Raw genomic sequence first — 13,087 nt, 5'->3', positions numbered from 1 at the left:
TTATGTATGGAAAAGGGAACCTTTTCTGATCAAGACAAAATCATAAACTGAGGTAGTATAATAATTTAGAGCAGGGCTTGGCAAACTTTTTCTGTAAAGGACCAGATAGCAAATCCTTTAGCCTTTGCTAGCCACACGGTTTCTGTCTTAAGTATGCAGTTTCACTGATGAAGCATGAAAGTAGCCACAGATGATACTTAAATAAATGAGCATGGCTGTGTTCCAATAAAACTTTATTTGTGGGTTCTGAAATACGAATTTGGTATAATTTTCACATGTCGCAAAATACTATCCTTCTTTTGACTTTTTTTTCACAAACATTTAAAAATGTGAAAGCCATTACAGCTCACAGGCCACAATCAAAAAGGTTTAAAAGAAAACTTTGCTCCATAAAACCCTTATGCTGCATTTGAGCATGCAGGTTCTTTGAGAAGTGCTTGGCACATAGTTCTTGGAAGAGCTTAGAAAACACAGTCACTCCCTGAGCATTAGCATCTGGGGTGTTTTATATTCAAGTCCTGGAGGCCTCAATGGGGAAGATGTAACTCTCTCCTTGCCTTTGATTGAGAAACTGTTAGGGGTAGGGTGGAATCTGGTGAACTGAAAGGAGGGGTTGTGTTCAGCAAGGAGAAAGAAAAGGAAAGCCCTCATCTTTGTGGCAAGATCCCATGTATCTGATACTGGTTCCACTTTAAGCGAATCAATTGAGGGCAGTGTCTCATTTTACTCTAGGTTAGGTGTAATCCTAGGAGCCCAGAAGTCTCATATTTGGTCCTTAGATCAGAATCATCAATACGTTGGCTGGAATGCTTGTTACCATCATAGTATTATTACCTTACAAGGGCATATAAGGGGTGCTGGTGTGCTGCATTCTATCTTGTAGGTCCTGGATAAGTGTTTCCCATGGAAACAATTTTAATAGTAATTGGTAGTGTAACCATTACATTAGACAAGCATAAGCCTTTGTGATTTGGCCATAAAACCACATATTCAATGTGGCTTAATGGTAGATACCCCTGGATGAAAACTTGGGCAGTCTCATGACTTTTCTAATAACCCATAGGAAATAAAAATGATCTCAATGCATTAATTTAAATGTCCAGTCCCATGTAAATGTCAATCTTGCTGTGAAGTTGAGACTTCTCCCCCCAACCCTGCTTCTATCCCAAGCTAGGTCCTCCTATATAGGTGGGAAGTCCAAGGTCAGGAAATGGAGTAAAGTCAATTTCTTTCCTCTTCCATGGCCCAGTACTTTTATTCCTCTTCCTTCAATTTGTTAAATATGCTTTCTGACCCTTCTAGATTAGAACTCTTGGAAGAAGTAAAGGAAAATAGGGCAGGTACATTCTTCCTTGGTTGCTGTTTTTGTCAAACTAGAGTCTTGCCACTCTCTGGACGGCCGATATCTAAGGATGGCTCTCATGTGGGACTTTTCTGGATCCTATGGAGATGCTCACATAAATATGACCCTAAAGCCAGCAGAATGCTGTATCTATTCTAGTTGGTGGCTTATTCCTTCCTCAGTCCTTAAAAATCCAACTGCTTCTCCAGCTTCCTCTGCTGAAGTCTGAGTGTCCCTCCATGGGCTGATATGACTTAGGTCAGATATGACTCTAGAAGACCCCACACCGGCTTTCTCCTGCTGTAACACACATTATCTGCCCCAACAAACTTTGAGAGCACAGGTGGGTCCCACAGCCACAGAAATATCTCCTTCACTCCTGAGTTCTGAGCAAATAGGCAGTCTTCGTCTCTTGGTTTTGGTCTTTCTAGGTGGTTTCAGACCTGAGTCAAAGGGACACACAACTCCCAGAGAAAGAAATTCTCTTCAAATAAAGAGATATCTGTGATGTGAAGTAGTGTCATGACCATGTAGTTTCTGCACATAAGGGGATGACACATAGCATTTACGAGAAGACAAAGAAGAAAAGCAGAGTATTTCTGTATTAAACTATCATATACAAAATGTGATGGTTAATTCATCTCCAAATTATTTGGATTGCACAGATATTGTTTTCCAGGTGGGAAACATGAAAAATCAAGAGCTTCGGATCCAGACACCAAGTCTGTTATAAGTCAGCTGTGGGACTTCAGGAAACTTATTTCACTCTCCTAACCTCATTTTTTTCATATGTAAAATGGATCTAATAACAACCAACTTGTGATGTTACAGAAAGGATTAAATATACTATATATAAACCATCTAGCACATTGTCTAGCACATGGTAAACAATAAATGTCCATTTTAGTATTATTAGTGGTAACAATGTAAACCTGGCCACAGAAGAAAATGAAATATGTGGTTTGTTTAACATGGAGGCTCACAAATACAAAACTCTACCATGCACAATGACAGTCCTTGAACAAAATAGAATAATACTGGCAAAGGTAGAACTTTGAAGACTGCGTTTGGCAAAAAGAATGTCTACTTAGGAAAACTCATGAACACTCTGACTGCCATGTTAGGGATGATCTATCTATGAGTAATCAATGTCTGTTAGGAAATGAGAATAATTATAAACATCATTATGTGAAAACTAGGGAATCCACGACAGGTTGCAACTGTAAAATTTCAAGCCAACATTTTATTTCACCTTAGAGAAATAATTGTGTGTATTAAGATATCACTAGAGGATTGGGATCTAGAAACCAAGCAAGATCTCTTCTCTGGGATTGAAGAAGTTATATGGAGTCCAAGAAACCACTTTCCCATAATGTGTCATAATTCTGACAAAGGAATTTAGGTACTCATACTCATTGGAGCAGAAGACCAGGTTTATTCTTAAAATTAGGGCATATATTCATATTTCCACTTACCTTATTTTTTTTTTTCTGTTTATAGATCAGGATTTTAAAAATTGTTTGGTTGGTTTGGCTACAAAGATTATAGGAAAACAACTCTGGCTAGTGCTCACCTCTCTAGAGCAGAGGTTCTTAACAAGGAGTCCATGAGCTTGAACTGAAATTCAAAAGATCATTATTCTTGTGGGGACATGTTGGTGCAGGTGTGATATATTTATTAAATAATACACAGTGTGGACTTAGTAAGGGTCCATGGTTTTCACCTGACTGGCAAAGAGTCCGTGGAAGAAAAAAGGATAAGAACCCTTGCTCTAGAGGGAAAAGAGCAGGTATATAGTAGATTTGATTCACAAAGACTACAAATTATGTCCAAAAGATCTACCATTTTTGATGATCATTTGGCTGTTTATGGGGAAGCAAATCAGCAAAATAAAAACTAAATCTCCACTTTCTTTGGGTCTATTACCACAGGTCCAGTCTTTAGTTCCAGGTTAACTTTATAGAACACTCTACCCCATCAGAAGACTGTAAAACTATTCCAAGTTTGTAAACAAATCTAAAAGCACAGCCCCATAAACTGTCTATGGCCAACCAGAGTTTTCCAGGCCCCCAATCTCAAGGGACAACAAGATCATATCTTTCTGAGCAAGCAAGGTTAATGCATAAAGCTGATTTATAGGAGACGGAGAGAGAGATATTTTAAAAATATATCTTTTAATTTCCCACCTTTGAGTTGAACTTAATTATATTTGAAGGAGAGGAGGATATTGGCCCACACCCATCCCTCCATCTTCTATTTGTTTATGTCAAAAAAGACCATGTGTCAACATAACAGGAAGAAAAGTAATTTGAGAGGTAAATATTTTAGTAAACTTGCCTGCTTGGCATCATGGAGGCAAAAAAAAAAAAAATCTCTGGACCAATTTAAACTTATTTGGGTTTTTGTTATTTTTAAAGAATTCAGATGCTCTGATCTGTGAAGTCTCCAGATTGCTTGGTGTGGCATAAAAAAATGCAACTAAGAGAAATCATCCTTTAGCCATGAAAGATTTACATAGATAATCCCCAAAAGACAGACTTAGGGACACAAACAATGGATGGAATTAGAAGGTCCTGAACTAAATGCCTGGCAACACCACGAGATGGATCTTGACTCTGGACGTGGTTTTTCATCTCCCCTATCTTTATATGTAAACTAAGAGACATAGACGGATTGAATGGAATCTAAGATTTCTTCTAGTTGTGTGACTAATTTTTCAGGGAGCAGAGGGGACAACCATGTTACTCAGGTAGAGTAATTACAAAGTCCATAGGAAACACACTCCCATTGTAAATAGAATTGTCATTGCAAAGTAACTGTTAGGGTCTGCCCAAATGTACAATTCTCACTGCAAAATAATGAGGGTGAAAAATACCATTTATAATTAGATTAGTGAATCTCTGAAAATTCAATTAATTTTAAACAAGTTTATTTATGCTATTATTATTTCTATTATGGCCTCATTTTTTTTACTCATATGGAAAACTAAATAAGCAATCATCTTTTATTAACGTTATGATTTATTTAGTGTACGTCATGCAGGACCCATTAGCAGTCTTCCAGATACTGTGTCTGTGCATTAGAAATAAAACACACATGTTAAAAACTGTCTTGTTTGTGAGAACATTACTCTCTGAAAAATTTGACAGCTCATGCCTGAATCCAAAGACACACCTTAGTCATTAATTATTTTAGGATCCTCATTTTAAAATGGGGCTCTGATTTCAAATATGCAGACATAAAAACCTTGCAAAGGGAAGCGGACTTGGCCCAGTGGTTAGGGCATCCGTCTACCACATGGGAGGTAAACGGTTCAAACCCTGATCCTCCTTGACGTGTGTGCAGCTAGCCCACGCGCAGTGCTGATGCTCGCAAGGAGTGCCATGCCACGCAGGGGTGTCCCCGCATAGGGGAGCCCCAAACACAAGGAGTGTGCCCTGTAAGGAGAGCCGCCCAGTGCGAAAGAAAGTTCAGCCTGCCCAGGAATGGCGCCGCACACACGGAGAGCTGACACAGCAAGATGAACGCAGCAAAAAGAAACACAGATTCCCATGCCGCTGACAACAACAGAAGCAAAGAAGACGCAACAAATAGACACAGAGAACAGACAGCCGGAGTGGGGGTAGGGAAGGGGAGAGAATGAAATATATCTTTAAAATATATATATATGTATATAAAATTAGAGGAGTTGTGAGCTTACAAAGTAATGACGCATAACATGCAAAATTCCCATACATCATCGCTTTTATCTTATCACAAAGTTCCTGCTGCAAGTTAAATTTCCAGGAAGCACATTCTTAGATTAGCATGCAGGAAGTTTCTTAGTGACTGGTGTCGGGACCAACACCTGCAGAAGGAAAGAGACAGAGCAGAATGGAGAAGACATTGAGCTGTGATGCAATCTCAACAAAGTCCTCAGGCAAGCCTGGACGGAGCTTGAAGCTGGGATGTCCTTAGCGATGTTCCATTTGAGGAAAAGCAGCTGGAGGAGTAAGTCCTTCAGTCTTGAAGGGGGATCTAGGTGGCTAATGGAGCCAATTCTAAGTATGTTAACATTGCAGTTGGCTTGTTATCAACAGCACTTACTGAATACATATCAAGTGCTAAGTACTATAAAGACCACCAGATTATATAAACATATATATGTGTAGATATATATATATTCTTGCTTGAATGAAACATATAGTTTAGTTGAGGAAGAAAGATAAAAATGCAGAAAAATTATGCAATAACATTTTAAATAGGAGGCAAAGAACACTAGAAGAAATGAAAACAGTCAGGTATCATTTTAAAATTTGAAGTGTTGAGATGACTTAATTCTGTGAAACTTGGAACAGGAGACTTTGAGCTGTGTCTATTAGGTCACTAGGATTTTGACGAGTGGAGACCAGGAAGAACGTAATCCTGAGTAGCAAGGTCAAAACAAAAGAACAGAGGAACAAATGCAAGGCACCTGGAAGCCATCGTCACAGAAAAGACCATAACCCTTTCAAGAGGTACATATCAGGATGGAGGAGGGGAGAAGAAAGGCAAGTGAAAATGAGCTGTGGAGGCCACTCAGGAGAGTCCAGGTTTTCTTGAAAGCATGAAGGTAGAAGCATTTGGCTCTTCTGGAACTGGCAGCAGCAGCAACAGCTTTTGATTTATCGATTTTCTGATCATGGCAGAGGCAGCCAGTGGGACTCATTGTGGCAGCAGCTCTTTTAGTAATTCTTGGATGTCCAGCCTAGAGATCACTCCTTCTGCATTCCCAATGATTCTGTGGGCTAATATCCTCTATAAATATCTTTCTGCTAAAATTAGCTTAAGCAAATTCTGTTTCTATAACTAAGAACCCTAATAGGTAGACATTTTGTATTTTATCATTCAAAACAATTACATGAGTAGGTATTATTATCTTTGTCCTATAGGTAAGGAAACTGAAGCTGTGAAATTAAATTTTTTCAAGGCTTTCCAGTGAGTATGTGTCAGTGCCCAGATTTGAAGGTAGGATCATCTCACACCCAAGTCTGTGCCATTTTCCATATCATACTTGTTTCTGGAAGACAGAGACAAGAGTAGGCCTTGATATTTTCCATATGACCATGGATACCTGTACACAGAAGAGCTTCCATACTGTGTCATAAAATATTACACTCAAACTCTGGACCGGAGTATGTCATACTAGATGTGAGTCATTCCAGTGATAGAGCATTACCAAAAAAATGGAAAGTTCCCTGCAATCTATGCCAGACAGAAGATGAGTCCTGGGGGCCAGTAGACCATCCAGGCTCTTTCTAACTCTACTTTCTGTGATTTTTACAAATTTAACAATCAAATTCAACAATAATCTCGATAGCCTCATAAATAAATTCAAGGCCGTGATATAAAGCAATTTTACAATTTTTGCATTACTCATCTCCCTATTGTTCCATAAATTGGTTTCAATCATCTTATGATAGTTAAGTTTTTCCCTAGGAATAATGGAGATAATTTAACAACCCACCTTAGACCTTTCAGCTTCAATGTCAATTTTATTTGGCAGACTCACTGGATAGTGGTCAACGGTATACATTTTCAAGACCAATTGTCCATGGTTAAAAGTAGAAACTATGTCAGGATTAGCAAATAAACGATATAGTATCACCCATACACCTTCCTAATTGCACCACCAAAAACATGAATGCCACTGGACTTCGGCCTAGAATATTTTTCAAAACAGTGCCCCAGAGAGCTTCTGCCAGTCAGAGTTGAGTTAAAACCAATTTGCAAACTCCAGTCAGTAGACTTCATCTTGCTAAACTAGTGGGAAGACTCAAGGTCATTTTCTCAATGCAGCCATTGTGTACCTACCACCTGTAGTTTGCTGAAAACATGATTGACTTAGGCACCAGGGGAAAGAGTGTTTGTCCTCTGACCTCAACACATCAAATCAGACTTCGCACCTGTTTAAAACACTTTATGGTGACTTTCATTAATATAGTCATCTTTTGGATGTTCCTTTCTGTCCTCAGTTCCATCTTTAGCACAGCTGACAAATGCTACACAGACACACAGCTGTCTCCCGAGAGGATCCCCATACTTTTTAAACAGCTTTGCATTGTGACCTGACTTACACAGCAGGCTGCATACTTCAGTGCACTGACAGTTAATCACGCCTTTGTCCCAGGCACACAGATACATCAGGCAAGGGAAAGTTCACCTTGAATGCTCATGTTTCAAAATATAAATAAATGGCTCACACCAAAGGCCCCGTGCACTTAAGTTTGAAAGACAAAAGCTCCCAAAGAAGAGAGTGACCTGAAGAGACTTTTCAGCCATCCCTGCAGGACTTGAGGCTATGATAGCTGCACCTGGAGGACTGAATGAAGCTGATCTACTACCAGCAGGAGACCAGATGCCCTGTGCTCAGTGGAACATGTCCAGACCTGCTCCCTAAAATATCTTTCTGATACATTTTTTTCCCCTGATGAGCCCTACTCCTTTCTTCCTTTTTCTTTCCTTTGTCCCTCTTCTCACTCTCCACTATACTTTGTACTTCTTATTGCTCCTGCCTTTTCTCATATTTCTTGGTTTTGCAGCTTTTTCTTATACTTACAAACTTTTAATTTTCTTCCAGCTTGCCAAAGAACTTTCACAGCTGGTCCCATCTGTCTCTCCTAAATGACCCTTCCCCTTCTCTAACCACAGTCATTTGCTCTTTGATTCCACCTGCCTTTAATAGGCCAGACCCCACAATCACCACACTCTAAATCCTACCAGAAAATATGGGTTTGGGTATGGGACAGCCAGGAGCCCTGACTTCTACCACCATTTAAACAGTAGCCACGGATAACAGACTTTCATCCTTTTCCTACAATTCTCTACATTTTCTAAAGTTTATTTATTTTTTTATATTTAACATCATTTTAAAACTTTCATCATTTTACAACACAGGCAATGTATGCTCGCTATAGAAAAATTCGTAACAACACATAAACAGACAGAAAAATAAATAAAATGTCATCTGCAATTTCACCCTTCAGAAAATATCCCTGTGATGTGCTTTCATCAACAAACTGGAATGGAGATCTAAATTTTATTTTTCAAATTGTTACATGCTTAACACAAATATAGGGAATGCCCAGAGATGGCATTGCAGAATAGGTAAAACTGTGCTTAATAAAATCTTATAACATGGAAAAAAAAAAAAGAAAAGAAAATATCCCTGTGTTTCATGATTGACTTGATGAACATTGTTTTGTTTTTTATAATACTAAATTTTATATTTAGAAAAGTTTTAGATTATGGAAAAGTTATATCAAAAGTACAGGAGATTCCTATATAACCTATCCCCTCCCTCTCCACATTTTCCCCTATTAATAACATCTTACATTAGTATGGACACATTTTAAAGACACAAAGATGAATAATAATGACATTGTTTTTTGCTCTTATAGAGTCTACATTCAGTGAAGAAGAAAATGAAATAAGTAAATACAGTATGGCATGACTATTGCACTATTTAGAAAAGAATTAAAAGGAATAAGGTCGTGTAATTCATACTTTGGGGAAGTCTCCTGGAGAAAACATCCTCTAAAATATGCCTTTAAAGATGAGCAGGAATTAGCCAGGCACAAAAGAAGGAAAGGAATGACAGGTGATATATGGCTGACAGGGAGCTGTACAGAACATATGTCCAGGGTGCATGGTAATGTTTGGATATACTCATAGTGGCAACAATTAAAAACCACAGCAGGGGGGGTAGTGGGTTCCTGGCCAGTGATGCTCTGTTGTGGTCCCTAAGGGAGCAGCGACAGTCTCCCAGGTACAGCGGCGGGGACCGGGAGGGAGTGAGGGTTCAACAGTGAGCCCCTGATGCTAATGACTATGCTTGTGAGCTGATAAACCTAAAATAAGAACAAGGCCTAGAGCAACATTGTGCCTGGGAATTTCCTCCTGTCAGCCTTCATGTTACTCAAATGTGGCCAGTCTCGAAGCCAAACTCAGCATGTAAATGCAATGCCTTCCCCCCAGCGTGGGACATGACACCCGGGGATGAGCCTCCCTGGCAACAAGGGACCACTATCAACTACCAACTGATGATGCAACTGGAAAATGACCTTATACGGAAGGTTCAATGCGGATCAGCAGAATATCCATGTCTACATAAAATAACATGACTTTAAAATGCTGTTTGACCTAAAGTAAGGGGGAAATGGAAAGGAGAAATGAGTTTATATGGCTACGAGTTTCTAAAAAAGAGTCTGGAGGCTGGCAGAAGGATTGCCCTCATGCACAACTGAGCAGAGTCAGAGAGACAGATAAAGCAGATACAACCCCCAGATATTGGTTCCTTTGAGGGCTAAAGAGACCCATGGGAGTTATGGTCATGGCCGATGGGGTTAACTACCAGGGCAGATGGCCCCTCTTTGGAAATGGTGTTTATGTGTGATGAATCTGGACTCAGATGGGATCTCCCTTCATAAGACTTTCATGCTAATGTGCTGGAGGTGCAGTTAATGTTGGGGTTTAAGATATATTTAGGGGATTTGAATCTCTGGACTGACAATGTGATAGCCAGGTCCTGAGCCTCAACAGACTCCAGCACCTACAATCTGATCTATTGGACTTACCACACTCAGCTAAGATGGAGTTGAAGAAGGACAACCACCACACCATGGAGCCTAGAGTGATTACAACTGAAAATGGGAGGATTGCATCCAGCATCCAGGTGGAATCTGAGCCTCCTCTTGACATAGAGGTGCAATGGACACAACCAATCCAATGTCCACATAGAAGAGGTGGCATTGGATTGGGAAAAGTGGACATGGTGGACGATGGGTATGGGGAAAGGCAGGAAGAGATGAGAGGTGGAGGCATCTTTGGGACATGGAGCTGCCCTGGATGGTGCTTCAGAGGTAATCACGGGACATTGTAAATCCTCACAGGGCCCACTGGATGGAATGGAGGAGAGTATGGGCCATGATGTGGACCATTGTCTATGAGGTGCAGAGGTGCCCAAAGATGTACTTACCAAATCCAATGGATGTGTCATGATGATGGGAACGAGTGTTGTTGGGGGGGGGAGAGGTGGGGTGGGGGGGTGGGGTTGAATGGGACCTCACATATATATTTTTAATGTAATATTATTACAAAGTCAATAAAAAAAAAATTAAAAAAAAAGAAGGAAAGGGAATAATATCCCATGGTAAATCCTTAGATAGAGAGATCCTGACACATTCAAGGAATCGAAGAGAGTACAATATGGCCGAGAGCAAAGGGGTAGCAGTTGACAGGCCAGGAGATGAAAAAAGTCAGGGTACAGGGCCTCGTAAGCCACATGAAGAAGTTTCCATAAAGGCCGTGGGTACATTGAAGGATATTACAAAAGGGAATGGCATGATCAGATTTGCAGTTCTAGTAGAACCATGAGCCTAAAACATAGTACCACATTAGGCAATAGGTGCTATAATCAGAACTTTAACAAAAGGAAAGAAAGCAAGGAAAGAAGGAGTGAGGGAGAAAGGGAAGGAGGAAGGAAGGAAGGGAGAAAAGATGAGTAACCATTCATCTTCTTTGACACATTTTTACTTGTGGGAAAAACTACCATTCATGAGTCCTTAAATAGAATAAAGTTAACCCTACCAATAGAGGAAATTCATATGCACAAACTTTGGTAGACCTGTTACACAAAGTCAAAGACAAAAATGGTGGCAATTTCATATCCATTTATAAACAAGTATCTCCTATATCCAAGAATACAAAGTCTTCCATTCCCATACCCTGATACTGAAAAGAGCTGACTTGAGACAAACTATAAATGTCCATCTAGCACCCTTTTATTCCCCCAATAGACCCCTTTCTAACCACCTTCATTATACTTTTAAGTTAGCTGCTGGTACTCCAGGCAGGTCGTGTTCTGCACTAACAGCCAGAGATATATTTATTTGCCCAGCCCAGCTTTGTAAGTATCTCTTTTTTCATCTGAATGCCTTAAATGAAGCATGACCTTCCAGCTTGCCACAGTCACCATTATGCCCTGTTTTGTCACATCTGGCCCCTCTACACATTTGCATTGCCTGCCTGGCTCCTGTGATTTTGGAGTTTGCAATCTCTGTTTGGGGCCCTTCCTGACTACCTCTGATGTCACATATTTGAGAACATTGGGAGGTGACTGCTAAGGTCACCTGATCACTTAAAGCTCTTGTGAATGCTGTAAAAAAGAAAAAAGTAGGGTGGGGATAAGGAAGAGAGGGTGTTTTAAATTAAATAAGTTTGAAATGCAATGCATCTCATCTTTCCTTATTTGAATTTTGCATGTAACACTAGCATATTAAAGGCTCTGAGAAGGCCTGCAGTAAAGAAACCTATTCTATACATTTTATAGCATTTCCCAAACTTATTTGACCCTCTCCCTTTTTTCTCATATTATACCTATTAACTTCCCCATAGAAGTGTTACATAGAGGACACAGTGGTAAATGCTAAAGTGTTCATGTCTAATAAAGGCTCAATTCTCTCTGATAATATTTGAACTTAAATAGGAGACTGCTACACCCAAAGATAAGTTATAATGCGTCTTTTAAATATCACAACAGGAGTCAGAACTGGCCCCTTTCTGGACAGATGAAATCTATATAATAATGGCTAACATTGTTGAGTATTTCATACATACTAGGTCTCAAGTGCTCTTATATTAATCTAATTTAATCCTCAAATAACTCTTCAAGGAAGGTACAGATGAGTCAGCAGAGGCACAAGGTCTTGGAGGTCACAAGCAGTGGAGCCAGGATACACTCTCAGCCAGTCTACGATGTCACACTTCCCTTCTGATGCCTGCTACATTCTCTACTGAGTCCTAACCATTCTGGCTGATCAATCAGGAAACAAACCCAAACATGTTTTGCTAGTAAACTATTCCTTTTCCTTATGATGGTGAAATTACCCTTTTGCCTTGGACTTGAGGAGTGGCTGCTTTCGCTGGCTGAGGAACTGGGCAAGTTGGAACTGGGGTGAGTATGGAGAGAGATTTTAAAAGGGCCACTCTGCACACACACTCCATACACAGGCCCAGAAATGATAAGATGGAATTTGCATGCTGCTGAGACTGTCCAAAAATCACAAATGATTACTAAACATGATGCTTTCATTTCGCTCTCTAACTCTTATCACAGCATGTTTTTTAAAATATGATTATTATTGAAAGTTGGCCCAGATCCTCAAAAGAGCTTAAGATTTCCTGTGCTACACTATACCTTTTCTGTTACTTCAGTTATGCCAGGATAAGTTCCATTGCTTATTAAAGCAAACAGTCAATATAATTGTTTGAACTTGAGCCTTAAGAATAGACAGTAATTCTTAAACTTTTTTACAGTAGCACAGAAAAAGAAGTATATTTCATACTAAGATCTAGAACAAACATAAATATCGATATAAATGAAACAAAAGAGTGGAGAAACAATAATTACTGCTATAGCATGTGATGCAGGGTTCCATTTTCTTTTCCATTCTAGTCTATTCTCTTTTTACTTATTCTTATATTAGATTCTGAAGTGGCACAACCATTTTGGGAAACTCATTAGCAGGATCTACCGAAGCTGAACATATACATATCCTATGACCCAGAAATTTCATTCTTAGGTATATACCCAAGGAAATGAGTGCACGTGCTCACCATTAAACTTGCTCCAGAATGTTCACAGAAGCACTATTCATAAAGCCATGTTTTGGAAACCATCCAAAGGTTCGTCACCAGTAGAACAGGTAAGTAAATTATGGTATAGTC

Source organism: Dasypus novemcinctus, chromosome 2 (assembly GCF_030445035.2).
Source record: "Dasypus novemcinctus isolate mDasNov1 chromosome 2, mDasNov1.1.hap2, whole genome shotgun sequence".
Classification (NCBI taxonomy): Eukaryota; Metazoa; Chordata; class Mammalia; order Cingulata; family Dasypodidae; genus Dasypus; species Dasypus novemcinctus.
This window is presented reverse-complemented; position numbering follows the sequence as displayed.